Source organism: Electrophorus electricus, chromosome 11 (assembly GCF_041902795.1).
Source record: "Electrophorus electricus isolate QZ-2024a chromosome 11, ASM4190279v1, whole genome shotgun sequence".
Taxonomy (NCBI): domain Eukaryota; kingdom Metazoa; phylum Chordata; class Actinopteri; order Gymnotiformes; family Gymnotidae; genus Electrophorus; species Electrophorus electricus.
In genome coordinates, this window is record NC_137507.1 from 19,339,715 (window position 1) to 19,352,808 (window position 13,094).

General features: G+C 40.0%; 1 pseudogene; it reads left to right on the forward strand.

Moving 5' to 3' along the window:
• The first annotated feature begins 662 nt into the window (after positions 1-662).
• LOC145659983 (uncharacterized) lies at positions 663-2,033 on the forward strand (annotated as a pseudogene).
• The last annotated feature ends 11,061 nt before the right edge of the window (positions 2,034-13,094 follow it).

Sequence of the window (13,094 nt, forward strand, 5' to 3'; positions counted from 1 at the left end):
TCTAATTTTATTTGACTACACTATTTTATTCAGTACTGTGTATCTTCTGCCTGTAAAGGTGCAGATCCAGACTCAATACTTCAGGGCACTTCAGGGCACTCACACTCAATATTATTATGCTACACATGATGCACTCACCATACTAATGTATATGGAACCATTAATTTCATTTGGGCCAGAACAGTGCTTCAAACTTGTACATTGCAGGTCTATCATTTCTGAATATCACCTACTCGCCTTGTCAGTTAACAGAACAACAACGTCCCTGACTTCAGGCAAGGCACTGATTCAGTGCCCACAGCATCAAATCAAACGTGTCTGGCTGCTGATCAATGAGTCAAACATGGTGGGGTGGGGAAGGGCGGTTGAAAGAAACTAAAATAAAGCACATGGTTTAGCTTGTTATGGTTGTGTTTTTGAAAAGGAACCTGCATGTCCCAGAAGCCTTAAAGGGGAAAAAATAATCTACACTAGGTGGAAGGACAAGTAAAAGGTAAAATGAGGTCTGATGAATTAAAACAGGGCATGCGTTCGAAAAAGGCAGAAGAAAAATGCAGGCAAGAGAGAAAGTATAAAATTCAGCAGCAAGGAAAAATATTTATCTATTCTAGCACAAGACTGCAGTTTCCTTGTTTTTCTAGCTGATTAACTGCAGTATAATCATGGACTCAGTGTTGCTGCTGTTGAGTGCAGAAGGAAAAGACATCGGAAGAAGAGGGACACGGTGTGCCATCCAGAATTTCATTAGCTGGTCCAACTTTCAGAAAGAGAGGAGTGGGAGGGTGAGGCCATATATACCCCCACCCAACACATACACACACACACACACTCTTCCTCTCGCTCCCTCTCTCTCCCTCCCGCCCTCTTGAAACAAGCAAAAATGACTAAGATTTCTTAAAGCTAGCAGATATCTTAATGCTAAGTGATCCTAAAACTAGACAACCCATTCTAATTAAGTAATTAGCTTTTATCCCATTTTGTCATTGCTACAGTGCATCCAGAAAGTATTCATAGCGCTTCACTTTTTCCACATTTTGTTATGTTACAGCCTTGTTATGTTACAGCCTTGGATTAAATGGATTAAATTCATTTTCCCCCTCAAAATTCTACACACAATACCCCATAATGACAAAGTAAAAAAAGTTTGTTTGGATTTTTTGCAAATGTATTAAAAACAAACAAACAAACAAAATCACACGTACATAAGTATTCATAGCCTTTTCCATGACACTCAGGTGCATCCTGTTTCCATTGATCATCAGTTGTTTCGACAACTTGATTGGAGTCCACCTGTGGTAAATCCAGTTGATTGGACATGTTATGGAAAGGCACACACCTGTCTATATAAGGTCCCATAGTTGACATTAAATGTCAGAGCACAAACCAAGCTATGAGGTCCAAGGAATTGCCTGTAGACCTCTGAGACAGGATTGTATCGCGACACAGATCAGGGGAAGGGTACAGAAAAATTTCTGCAGCATTGAAGGTTCCAATGAGCACAGTGGCCTCCATCAATTGTTGATGGAAGAAGTTTGGAACCACCAGGACTCTTCCTAGAGCTGGCCACCCAGTTAATCTGAGTTATTGGGGTAGAAGGGCCTTAATCAGGGAGGTGACCAAGAACCCAAGGGTCACTCTGACAGAGCTTCAGCATTGCTCTGTGGAGAGAGGAAAACCTTCCAGAAGGACAACTATTTCTGCAGCACTCCATCAGTCAGGCCTGTATGGTACAGTGGCCAGACGGAAGCCACTCCTTAGTAAAAGGCACAAGACAGCCTGCTTGGAGTTTGCCAAAAGGCACCTGAAGGACTCTCAGACCATGAGAAACAAAGATTCAACTCACTCTTTGGCCTGAATGCCAAGCGTCATGTCTAGAGGAAACTAGGCATTGCTCATCACCTGCCCAATACCATCCCTACAGTGAAGCATGGTGGTGGCATCGTGCTGTGGGGTTGTTTTTCAGCATCAGGAACTGGGAGACTAGTCAGGGTCAAGGGAAAGATGAATGCAGCAACGTACAGAGACATCCTTGAAGAAAACCTACTCCAGAATGCTCTGGACCTCTGGACTGGGGTGAAGGTTCATCTTCCAACAGGACAACAGCCCTAAGCACACAGCTAAGATAACAAAGGAGTGACTTTGGGACAACTCTATGAATGTTCTTGAGTGGCCCAGCCAGAGCCCAGACTTGAACCTGACTGAACATCTCTGGAGAGATCTGCAAATGGCTGTGCCTTGACACTCCCCATCCAACCTGATGGAGCTTGAGAGGTTCTGTGAAGAAGAATGGGAGAACCTGCCCAAAAATAGGTGTGCCAAGCTTGTAGCATCATATTCAAAAAGACTTGAGGCTGTAATTACTGCCAAAGGTGCTTCAACAAAGTATTGAGCAAAGGCTGTGAATACTTATGTACATGTGATTTTTTTTTTGTTTTTTTTTTTATTTTTAATACATTTACAAAAAAACCCAACAACCTTTTTTTCACTTTGTCATTGTGGGGTATTGTGTGTAGGAGTTTGAGGGGAAAAAATTAATTTAATCCATTTTGGAATAAGGCTGTAACATAACATAGAATGTGAAGTGTTGTGAAAACTTTCCAGATGCACTGTAACTCCAACCCATTAGTTAGGTCTTCCTCCGTCATACCAGAGGTTTAATATATATATATTTTTCTGAGAGCATCTTTTCTTTCTTTGGATTTGAACTAGTGACCTCTCAATCATAAGCCACAACCTTTAATGAATCCACCACTTGGGAATCCTGTGAGTGTATTTGTTTGCAATTGACCACAAATTAATGAACAAAACATATACATTGAAATAGAGATTAACTAACTAAAAAGCTATTTAAAATGAGCAATGTTAAGATATAGAAAATAATGTAAAGGGGACGTTATTGTCAGATTGATCCTTCCTTTTCTGTTGATTTCCATGGTCTCTGATCCGACTTCAATTTCCTCTTATAAGGAAACAGTTAAATAAAAGATCAATAAAATCCATTAGTATGCTAGCTTTACTGTTAACATCATACAGAATGTGCTATAAACAAATAACTGAGAATATACATACTGTCTTTAAGTGAAAAGGTACTTTAATTAAGTCTCAACAATGCTAGCTTCATCTTACTAGCTTTCTTGAATTGATTGTTATAACCTTTTTAAAAATTAAAATGAGCAAAACTGTTTGGGTTTACTGTTGAAATTGACAAGATAACAGGAAATCCTTCATTTGCATTGTTTCTTGATTTTTTTTCATTCTTAATTGTCTTGTTTCTTGAAAGTGACACAAAATGAGAATTTAAGGTAAGTAATCATATTTGGTATTAAGTTCATTTGTCTACTTCATAAAGCGTTTAACATGATCATTTATCCTTGATGGCAAAATACAAGAATTTAGTTCCTGAAATAATTTTTTACTTAATTTTTGCAGTGTCAATCTTCTCAGCAGAGCAGAGCCTCCACATTTTTTAAAACACAGCTGGTGATGTTGATGTATATGGATGTTACGTATTTAATATTGGAGGTGATTCATGGGAAACGGTAGAGTTATGGCTAAAAACATTAGCTATTTGCTATCCTATTCATTAAAAAAAAGTATCCCTCTTAAATCGTTAGATTTCACATTCATCTAAATTATGACCTACTAATCTGTGATTTATCCACTGTAGGGCTACTGAGCTCTTCTCAGCATGCAGCAAAAGCTCTTTGAAAGTCATGAGGGTACATTTTCAGTGGCTGGACAATCACCTGAAGCCAGAAGCCTCCAGTACTGTAGTACTGGGTCGAAATTCCTGGTACACACCACGAGATAAAACCAATAACCCTCTGGCCTAACTTGGCTTAACCTCCTGGTCTGAAGCCAGCTAGGTATATGAAGAATATATCTCTGGGCTTTTTCCTCTTATCACTTTAACACAGATTTCCACTAGAGATCAGTTATCAAACAGAATCAACACAAGGCCAGTGGCAGGAATGAATGAATGTTACAGCTAGTGAAAATCAGCTGTCATCATGAGGTACAATTTTCTAATTGCCTGTGATTTTTGAAATGGTGATTTTGGTATGTGGCCACTTGGCCTCTACTTGTTTGCAAGTGTTCTTTGTGGAGTAGTAATGTATCCTGTGCAGTTTAAAACAATGCCTTCTTTTCTAACACCACCTGCACTATAGAGAAAACACCATATTATATTACAATATCCTCTATTATGTTCACAAAGCAGGTTGTATTTTACCAGCTCATAAAAATATCACCAGACAAGGCAAAATGAATATGTGGTGGTTTCATAATACAACAGCTCTTGATAGTAAGTACCGAATCACACAACGCCTGTGGTAAACAGCTAGGCCTGGGGGTACAGGTTATCATATCTATGTCCTCACCACAGCCATACCTACAGTACACAAGCCATTTTGACTGGGTATAAATGTGGCTCTTAACAGAAACACTGGTCTGACTGACAGTATGCAGAGTTGGTAATGAGAGCCACAGGTTTTTTGTGTTGTTTTTTTTTTTTCTCCACATGCGTACTAAGGCAGGAGATCCCACAGAAGGGACTATATAATTGGAAACAATCTGCATCTATACACTGATCTCATGTGAGAAGGAAGGAAGACTGTGGATTTTGCAAAATAAAAGAAAACAGGACAAATGTTGCACTCTCAGGAGCTGGCAAGTGCATTAATAGAGACAGAGGAGATTGAGGTTAGCCACTGCAGTCAGAGAAACAAAGAAAGAGAGGAAGAGAGATGGAGAGGGAGAGAGAAGGAGCGAGCGAGAGAGAGAGACTTAGAGTGCCAGACACAGACAGAAAAAGATAACACAAGGAGGGACAAAAAGTTAGCTGTGGTAAGGGGCTAGGTGATGCTCTGCCAGCCATAATGGGTGCCAGCCATAATGAGCAGGACCAGGAGTTGTGCCAATAGAAAGCAGTGTTAATGAGAGAGCAGAGGAGAGGAAGAGAGGAGAGAATTCAGGGCAAGACAGACCCGCTGGGTTGTTATTATACTAAGAGGAGAGTGGCAGAGGAAGCAGGACAAATGTGAATGCTGGCTCCTGTAACTGCCCTGCCCCTAGACACCTTATTATGAGTATGCTACATTAATAACAACAAGCCTCTCCACCCTGAAAATGGCTTAGTGTTCACCTGCTGTGGCACAGCAGAAAGAGACAGAAAAGAGGCAGAGAGAAAAAGCATGCGAAAGAGAAGTGGGAGACTGAGGGACTGTGGCAACATGGATTTGCAGGATGACTTATTTGCCTTTGTCAGTATGATTATAGTTATGTGTTGTCTGTGTGTGTATTTGTGTTGCCTTGATCATGTTCAGGAGCCAGTGACAACGGTGTATATACACACACACACACACACACACACACACAAGCACATACAAGCATGCGCAGCATTAGATGTGCAGTCAGAAAAACTCTAGTAGGCACCAGGTCAGTAGAGAATGGTCTGAGCTGTTGCCCTGGGTAACAGTAAGAGGCCCAATCAGATGGTGTTTACTAAGCAGGGCACGGGCTCAAGAGTAAGACTGGGACACCAGCAATGTAACATTGTTGAAACAATGATGAAACAGACTGAGTGTCCAGTTAGAGTAAATGACCCACAAGAGATTAAATTTGGCCCTGAAACAGTGGCACAGTTCCCTACATGTTTCCCATGTGTCATGAAGAGCTGAAGTGGCATTTCAGTTGGCACACCTGGCATGGGTCTAGACCCAGCATTCTCCAGCTTGCAGAAGAATTTGCTTCCTCTTGGTGGACCCACAGCAAGCCTGTATTGCTTTGAAATATGAAATAGAAGGTATAAACACATAGAATCTCATGTCTGCTTCAAAGACAGCACTATGCACAAGCACAAAGATGTATGCATACAAATAACCATGTACACCTTTGAGGTTTCAGTGAACTAGGGCTAAGGAAAGGCCTATGTTTTTGGAAGAGATAAGTAATACAGCACACATCTCCAGTCAGTAGGGTGTATCATAGCATGGGAGGGAGAAAAATACTGCATGTGCTTTATGAGGAAACAATCCCCACAACCTACTGATGTTCCTCTAACGAGCTGGGTCTAACAGTGCTTTCATTGCTTGTCTTCTGCTGTAGCACAGCCCTTGTCCACAGGGTCTCTGGAAATCTTTCTGCAGCACAGTAATAGACCAAAGATACCCTGACAATCTCTCTGCAGCACAGTCCTAGAACACAGAGTCTCTGACAATCTCTCTGGTCTAAAGCCCAGTCCATAGTGGCATAGCAACTCCCACACCCACTTGCTATGCATCTGTCTTCCCCAAACTCACCCATAACCCTTTTAGTCTCCCAAACTGCATTTTCTGCTAACTGATAATCGCTGGTATAACTAAACCAATCTGTACAGCTTGAATACACAGTGAAATTTTCTACTCCTTTCTGGAGGTTTTCAGCAAAGCCTCTCCTCTTCTCTCATTTCTAATTTCTTCTTCTCCTGTACTGGACGGTAAATGCTCAGTCAAGTTTCAAGTTCAAGTTTGGTTTATTTGTCACATACAGTATAACTCACAGTGAAATGGTGGAGAGTCTTGTGTGTAGTTGAAGACTCTCTACTGTTTTGTGGTGTCATAAGGAAAATGGCTGCAACGTGGTCTGCTGAGTGTCTCTGCAACTACTCTTACTCACCAGGGCTGGATCAATGAACCAATGATGATGCAAAGCAAATAATGAGTTGAGAAATGGATGATCAAATGAAAGCACATGGCAGTCAAAATGTTAGAAACAGCTGAGAGCATTACTACAGACAGAGCTGCTGAGAGTCTATGTTTGATACATAGCATAACAGGGTAAAAGGTGGAAGATGAACAGTTTCTCACAGTAAAGCCATGCAAGGTGTGAAAAGGAGGAAAGTATAAGAACCACAAGCAAAATGAAAGCACAGAAGAATAAATGAAAATGAAGCAGAGGAAAAGAGGTTTCTGGACTACAAGTATTGTATCATCATGCAAGTCAGTTCACATCAAAATTGTATTAATATAGCACATTTTACAACAGCTGTTGACACAAAGCTGCTTTACAGATGTCCAAGCTGCCAGTGACCAACCCAAATGCAACAGTGGTGAGGAAAAACTCCATAAGAGCATAAAGAAGAAACCTTGAGAGAAACCATGACTCAAAGGAACGAAAAAAGAATACCACATCAGGAACAAAAAACAAAATTACCAATAAAAAACAAGCAATAGGATTCTACTCTGGTTTCCTAAAAGTCCTAGTCTAGTTTTGATGAATGCGAGCCTATCTGACATAGGAACAACCTGGGAAGTGTAGTCAGCAAAGAGGGTTAGTGTTCCAGGAGGGGATGGAACCAGGGTGGCAGAAAAGTGGATGGATGAGGCCAGTGTCAAGAGTGTGCTTCCTTATCACCTTTGTTTGATGTCATTATCTCCTTTTTACATGAAACAATTTTGTGTAATGGCCAACATAATCAAAATAGTACTGATTTTTAGATATCATCAGATTTTGACCAAACTTGGCAGCTTGATGTGGCATACCAAGTTTGATGCAAAATGGCTTCATGGGGGCACTGCTGTGGCCATTTAAGTGAAAACAATACAAAATACTTAAGGACAGACAACATTCACATGGCATTCCTAAATTATACAAGTAATCAGGCATACTGATTAATTACTATTTAGACCACAAAAGAAAAAACAAAAAACAAAAAAAAAAAAAAACATTGTTAGTTCAGTCAGCACCAAGCCTAACATATGTACTGACATCTTTTTAAAGCCTTCCAGGCATCTGATTGGTTGGTCTCATTCAATGTAACAGCTACTGGAAATTAATTCCACACATTAACAGTAGTTGTAATGCATGCACTTCATATTGTCATGTTATGTAATAAGTGCAGGCTATTATACCAGCATTTTTACCTTTCACCAAAAACTCAGAAATACCAGCTTTTTACATCAAATGCAAAGGTCAGGTTGTACATATTAAACACCTTGAGTCTTTAAAATGTTGCAAAGTGACAGACCAAGCTTACACAAATCTGACCTCCAGATACATGCCTATTTCAGTCTTATCCAGAATAATATTCACCTAGTGTTTCACTCTCTTAGTCCATTCACAACAGCAAAACAGAAGCTGCCCATAGCAGCCTGCTCAGCATTCTAACAGCCCACAAGGTAATACTTTGGACATGTATCAGTCAATGCAATTTAGCTCTGTGTTTACTCACTTTCAAACACCTACATTTTCATTTAGTCCAACTGCAGCTAAAATTAACAATTGTTCACCACATCAATTTGAGGCTCTCTGGTAATCTGTTGGATATGAGACAATATGATTCACTTTAACTGATGTTTGCTTGTATTATTTGATAAATGTCATTTTTTCATTATTCTTTTCATTTCTTCCTTATTCCTTATTTATTTGCATTATTCATCCAGATCAATTCACTTGATTACCTTATGTTCACTGTAAAAAAATTGGTAAACTCTCCTATTTGTGTATACTAGACATCTTATATGAACCAGTTAGACAAAATATATTAAAGTCAGTAGTCGTAACCTCTAGGATCCAATCTCGCGGGCCGAAGCCTGGTCATTTCATCGTCATTGACCCTATATCGCTCATGCAATGTTGAGCCAACAATGTTGTGGAAGGCAGACACTCGCACCCAGTGCCTTCCAGACGGTTTTGTTGGAAAATGGACATTCTCTCAGTAGCCACCCAGGTAGTTTGATATGGTCAAGCCAAAAGCGTCATAAGAACAGGTATTTCCCTTTTTACGTTACCAACTGATATCAATAGTAATGCAGTTATATCTATCTATCTATCTATCTATCTATCTATCTATATATATATATATATAAAACAAGTAGATCAGTAACACTTTACTGCCCTCTGCGATGTGGCCTCCTCAATCCTATAATTAGTTCTCCCACCGACAGTTTCCCTGTCTCTCTTGAGTCTGCCTATTATACTTTTAGTCATGTTCTTTCCCCATGAATCTCACTTGCTTAATAAGTTTCCTTTGTTGGTCTTTGTGTGGTTGATAAGTAGAGTTTTCATTCTTTTTTTTTTTTTTCTGCAGTTAGCCTAGTTAGCCACTTTGGTGCACCACAAATCACTTAGGTTAATTGGTTATATTGGTTATATTGTTACATTTGTTTACTGAACTCAAAATCTTAATAGATTTTTATGTATGTTTTCCTATCCCTGTTGACTCACAAACTACCCTATGTTTATTGAGTAAAGAGTGAGATGACAATTATAAATCATTAATAAATTTAATTGGGGTTGTGCCCCAATCAACCTTATCAAATGTGATTGACAGTTTATAAAAGTGTTAAAACCGCTACATGCTTGTGATCGAACAGACCTGCTTTGTTGTGGTGATTGAGAGTGAGGTTTTACCATTCGATGAATTGGTTCAGAATTGTCATCAAAAGTAAGAACAGGCCACATAACCACTGATACCAAGACTCCTGCTTTTGAGAGGCCTACCCGAAAAGGCCTCTGAAACTCTAACTGAGCCAGCTCAGGAAATCCAATCCCACGGATCAAGAAAGCTTGATTGTTTCCTTGTTATCGGCCTACATCACTCATTATGGAGAATGGACTCTCACAGTGTTATCCAGATGGCTTGACATGGTCAAGCCTAACAGTTCCTAAGGACAGGCATTTCCTTTTACGTTACCAGGTGGTATCAGTAATTTCAATACATTTTATACATCAAAATTGGATCAGTTAATTCTTTCTTCACATCTGCTATGAAGCCTACTAGTTCACGCTCACAGGTTGGTTAAAAAACAGTTCATTTCTATTTCATCTTCTTTTGTTTTTTTCACTTAAATTTTTCTTTTGGTTTAGTTAACCACATTCAAATTCCACGGCGAAACTCATTTGATTTTGTTTTGGTTACGTTGTTACATTTGTTTTACTGTAGTGATTTTAGTGAACTCAGTACGTCTGGTAGTTGTTAACATTATTTTTCTCATATTTTTGTTCTGTAAACATACCCTTAATTATAACACTTGTGATATCCTACTTTTTTGGTAGATGAGAATTAATCAGATTGTTGAACTTATGACTTTCATAAGCGGATAATGAATTAATAATCATTGATAAAGTAATAAAAATTAATTCATTTTTCCTGCTAATCAAGGTAGTGCCCCAATTAATCTTAGCAATTCTGATAGACAATTTATTAAAGTGTTAACATTACTACACCACTAAATTCCCACATGAGCTCCTTCATTATTACTCTTGCTCTCTCAGATGTTGTGGCACTGGACACCTTGCAGTCCCATGCAAGATTTCTTGCTTTAAAACTCAGCTTAAAATATTACTGCTTACAGCACAGTATTCTTCTAAGTCCTATTGTTTTTCCTCTCTTGCTCTTCAATGAAAAGTCTCTTTGGGTTTGTGAACTACATAAATCAAACATTCTAGTTCTTTCTTCACAGTCTGTAAATAGTCTGGAAATTCACTTTACCTGTGTAACAGCTACACTTTTGTAACATTGTGGAGGCAGAGCAGGATGTGGGGATGAGTTGAGTAAAATAGAGACATATGTTTATTAGCACACACAACAAAGAAGACGTAGCTCGCAGGCTATCGGGGTTAAACATCAACAACATTCACAAGACAAGAGACATGTGAACAATAATGATGCAGAACAAGGATCAGGTGAGAAATGCGAGAGGGCGTGACCATGCAAACACACACACACACACACACACACACACACACATACACACACAAAGACATAGAGGGGAGGGGCCGTATCTTGACAGAGCCCGTCCCCAACAGTGCGACTCCCGGCGCACCAGCCTATCGGGCTACGGCCCCGAAATTGATGCCAAATGGCAAGGAAGGAGGACCGAGCAACCCGATACAAGCCAGCATGAGCAGAACAGAGGGAAGGAAGACCAGGACAATGACGACAGACACAAGGATGGACACACTAATGGGAATGAGCACAGACACAAAGGGGGACAAAGTGATCGGTACACTAAGGGTGACAGGGACATGTACTGTCACAGGAACAGGTAAATGCACAAAATTACATAACGAAAACTGAAAAAGTCCGGGGAAGCCAGCAGGAACCCCAGCCTGTCTCCAGTCGTCTGCTGGGTTGAAGTCCGACTGGTCTGTGGGGGACTGCCCCTCGACAGTTCCGGTGGTGGCGGCTTTCCTGGCTCAGGTGCGAACTGGCCAGGAGGTGCACAAGCTGTTTTGCCTGTCTCTGGGACAGGCACTGGTGACACTTCCCTCTTGCCTCTATGAGGCTTAAGCATAAGTGCACAAGCTCTGAGGCTGTGTTCCTTGATGAGGCGATTATGCTGCCTCTCTGTGGTTCACACGGGGCAACTTACTGGCTCCAGAGCGAGACACCCTGGGCAGAGCTTTGAGTGCCGAAGGCTCGTCACTTTTGGAGTCTGCTGCCGTGGTGTCCATAACAGAGGGAGGTTCCTTATGGAGGACCTCCTCCACCTCCATCAACGGATCCCCCACACGGTCGAATTCCATGTCCGACCGGAAACTACATACTCCCTACTCTCTCCACGATCCACATAGCCTTCCTGGTAGTCCATATAGGGATCATAGGACCCTGCTGAGTCTAGCTCTGGGTACTGGTTATCACTGTAACAGTTCCGGTAGTCCGACTCAGGTCTGTAGGACTCCGCAAAGTCCAATCGCGGACCGCACTCAGGGCACCCAAAAAATCCTCCTGTGGTGCACTCCCCTGTTGTGAGAGTCTAGAATGTGCCCAAGAGTATGGAGAGTTTTCTTGCAAGGGCTGTGGGAGGGCATTTACGTCCTTTCTTCCCCTTCTTTTTGCCTTTTGTCCCAGGCATCCTTTGGTGGTCGATGTTTCTATCACGTTGAGGAGGCAGAGCAGGATGTGGGGATAAGTTGAGTAAAATAGAAACTTATGTTTATTAGCACACACAACAAAGAAGACGTAGCTCGCAGGCTATTGGGACTAGACAAGAGACTTATATACATGCCCTGCGGCACTCGGGCCATTATAATGACCCCCTCCCAAAATAATAAAAGAAAAAAGAAAGAATTATTGACAAAGTAACTACTACCTGAACGGATATACTATTATGACAAATAATACACACATTCTACAGTACACAAATAATACAACATTCAACACATTTATCACATAATCTGTGAAAATAATTACATACACAAGATGAATGAAAATGTCTTATATTTAGTAACATGCACAGTAAAACTTACACAGTAACAAGGTCACAGGAATGATGTTTCTTGATATCAATCTATAATGCAATATATATGTCATTAAAATGTCTTTACCCAGTAGGAAAACAAAGTAATGTTTTTTTACAAATATTAAACAATATTTTAAAAGGGACACTGTCACGGTACACTCCCCATCCCACTGATCATGTGGTATGGCCTGCCACATGCAGTGGAGGTTCACTGTTGACTGTGTTCATTGTGACTTGTTTTGATTGTAACCCTCCTTGTTAGCATACACCTGCACCCGGTTCTTTGTTTCATTTATGTATGTATTTAAACCCCTGTGTGTGTGTAGTTTGATGTCAGTCATTGTTCATGTGCATGTTCATGTTAGCTGTTACATGTTCATTGTCTTCATGTTGCACTAGTTATACGTTAGTGCCATATTTTTCATTGTTCTTGTCTAGTGTGTTCTTAACTAGGCACTGTGGATAAAATTTACTAAACTTCTAAGTTTGAGATAAAGTTGTGCAGCTTTTATTTGTATTATTTTTCAAGGAGTGCTTACAAATGTTTTTTGGTACAAAATTAATTACATTAAAAAAAAAGGATTTTCCTTAATGAAATGTTTTAATTATTTAAAATCATATATAACTTTTAGATTTAAATCATTTGGATCTCAGTACTTATAGTACACTTAATGTAATGTTTCATTACAAAAGACTATAATCAGTCCTGTTTACTCAGCCCTAATGATTGACACCTCTCAGCCAATCACAACTGTTTCTAAGAACCATAGCTATCTGTTAATAAAATATTTTGACAAAACCTATAGACTTACAATATAATACAAGAAGACAATACTGTTATTTGTTCGTCCAAGTGACTTGGTTTATATG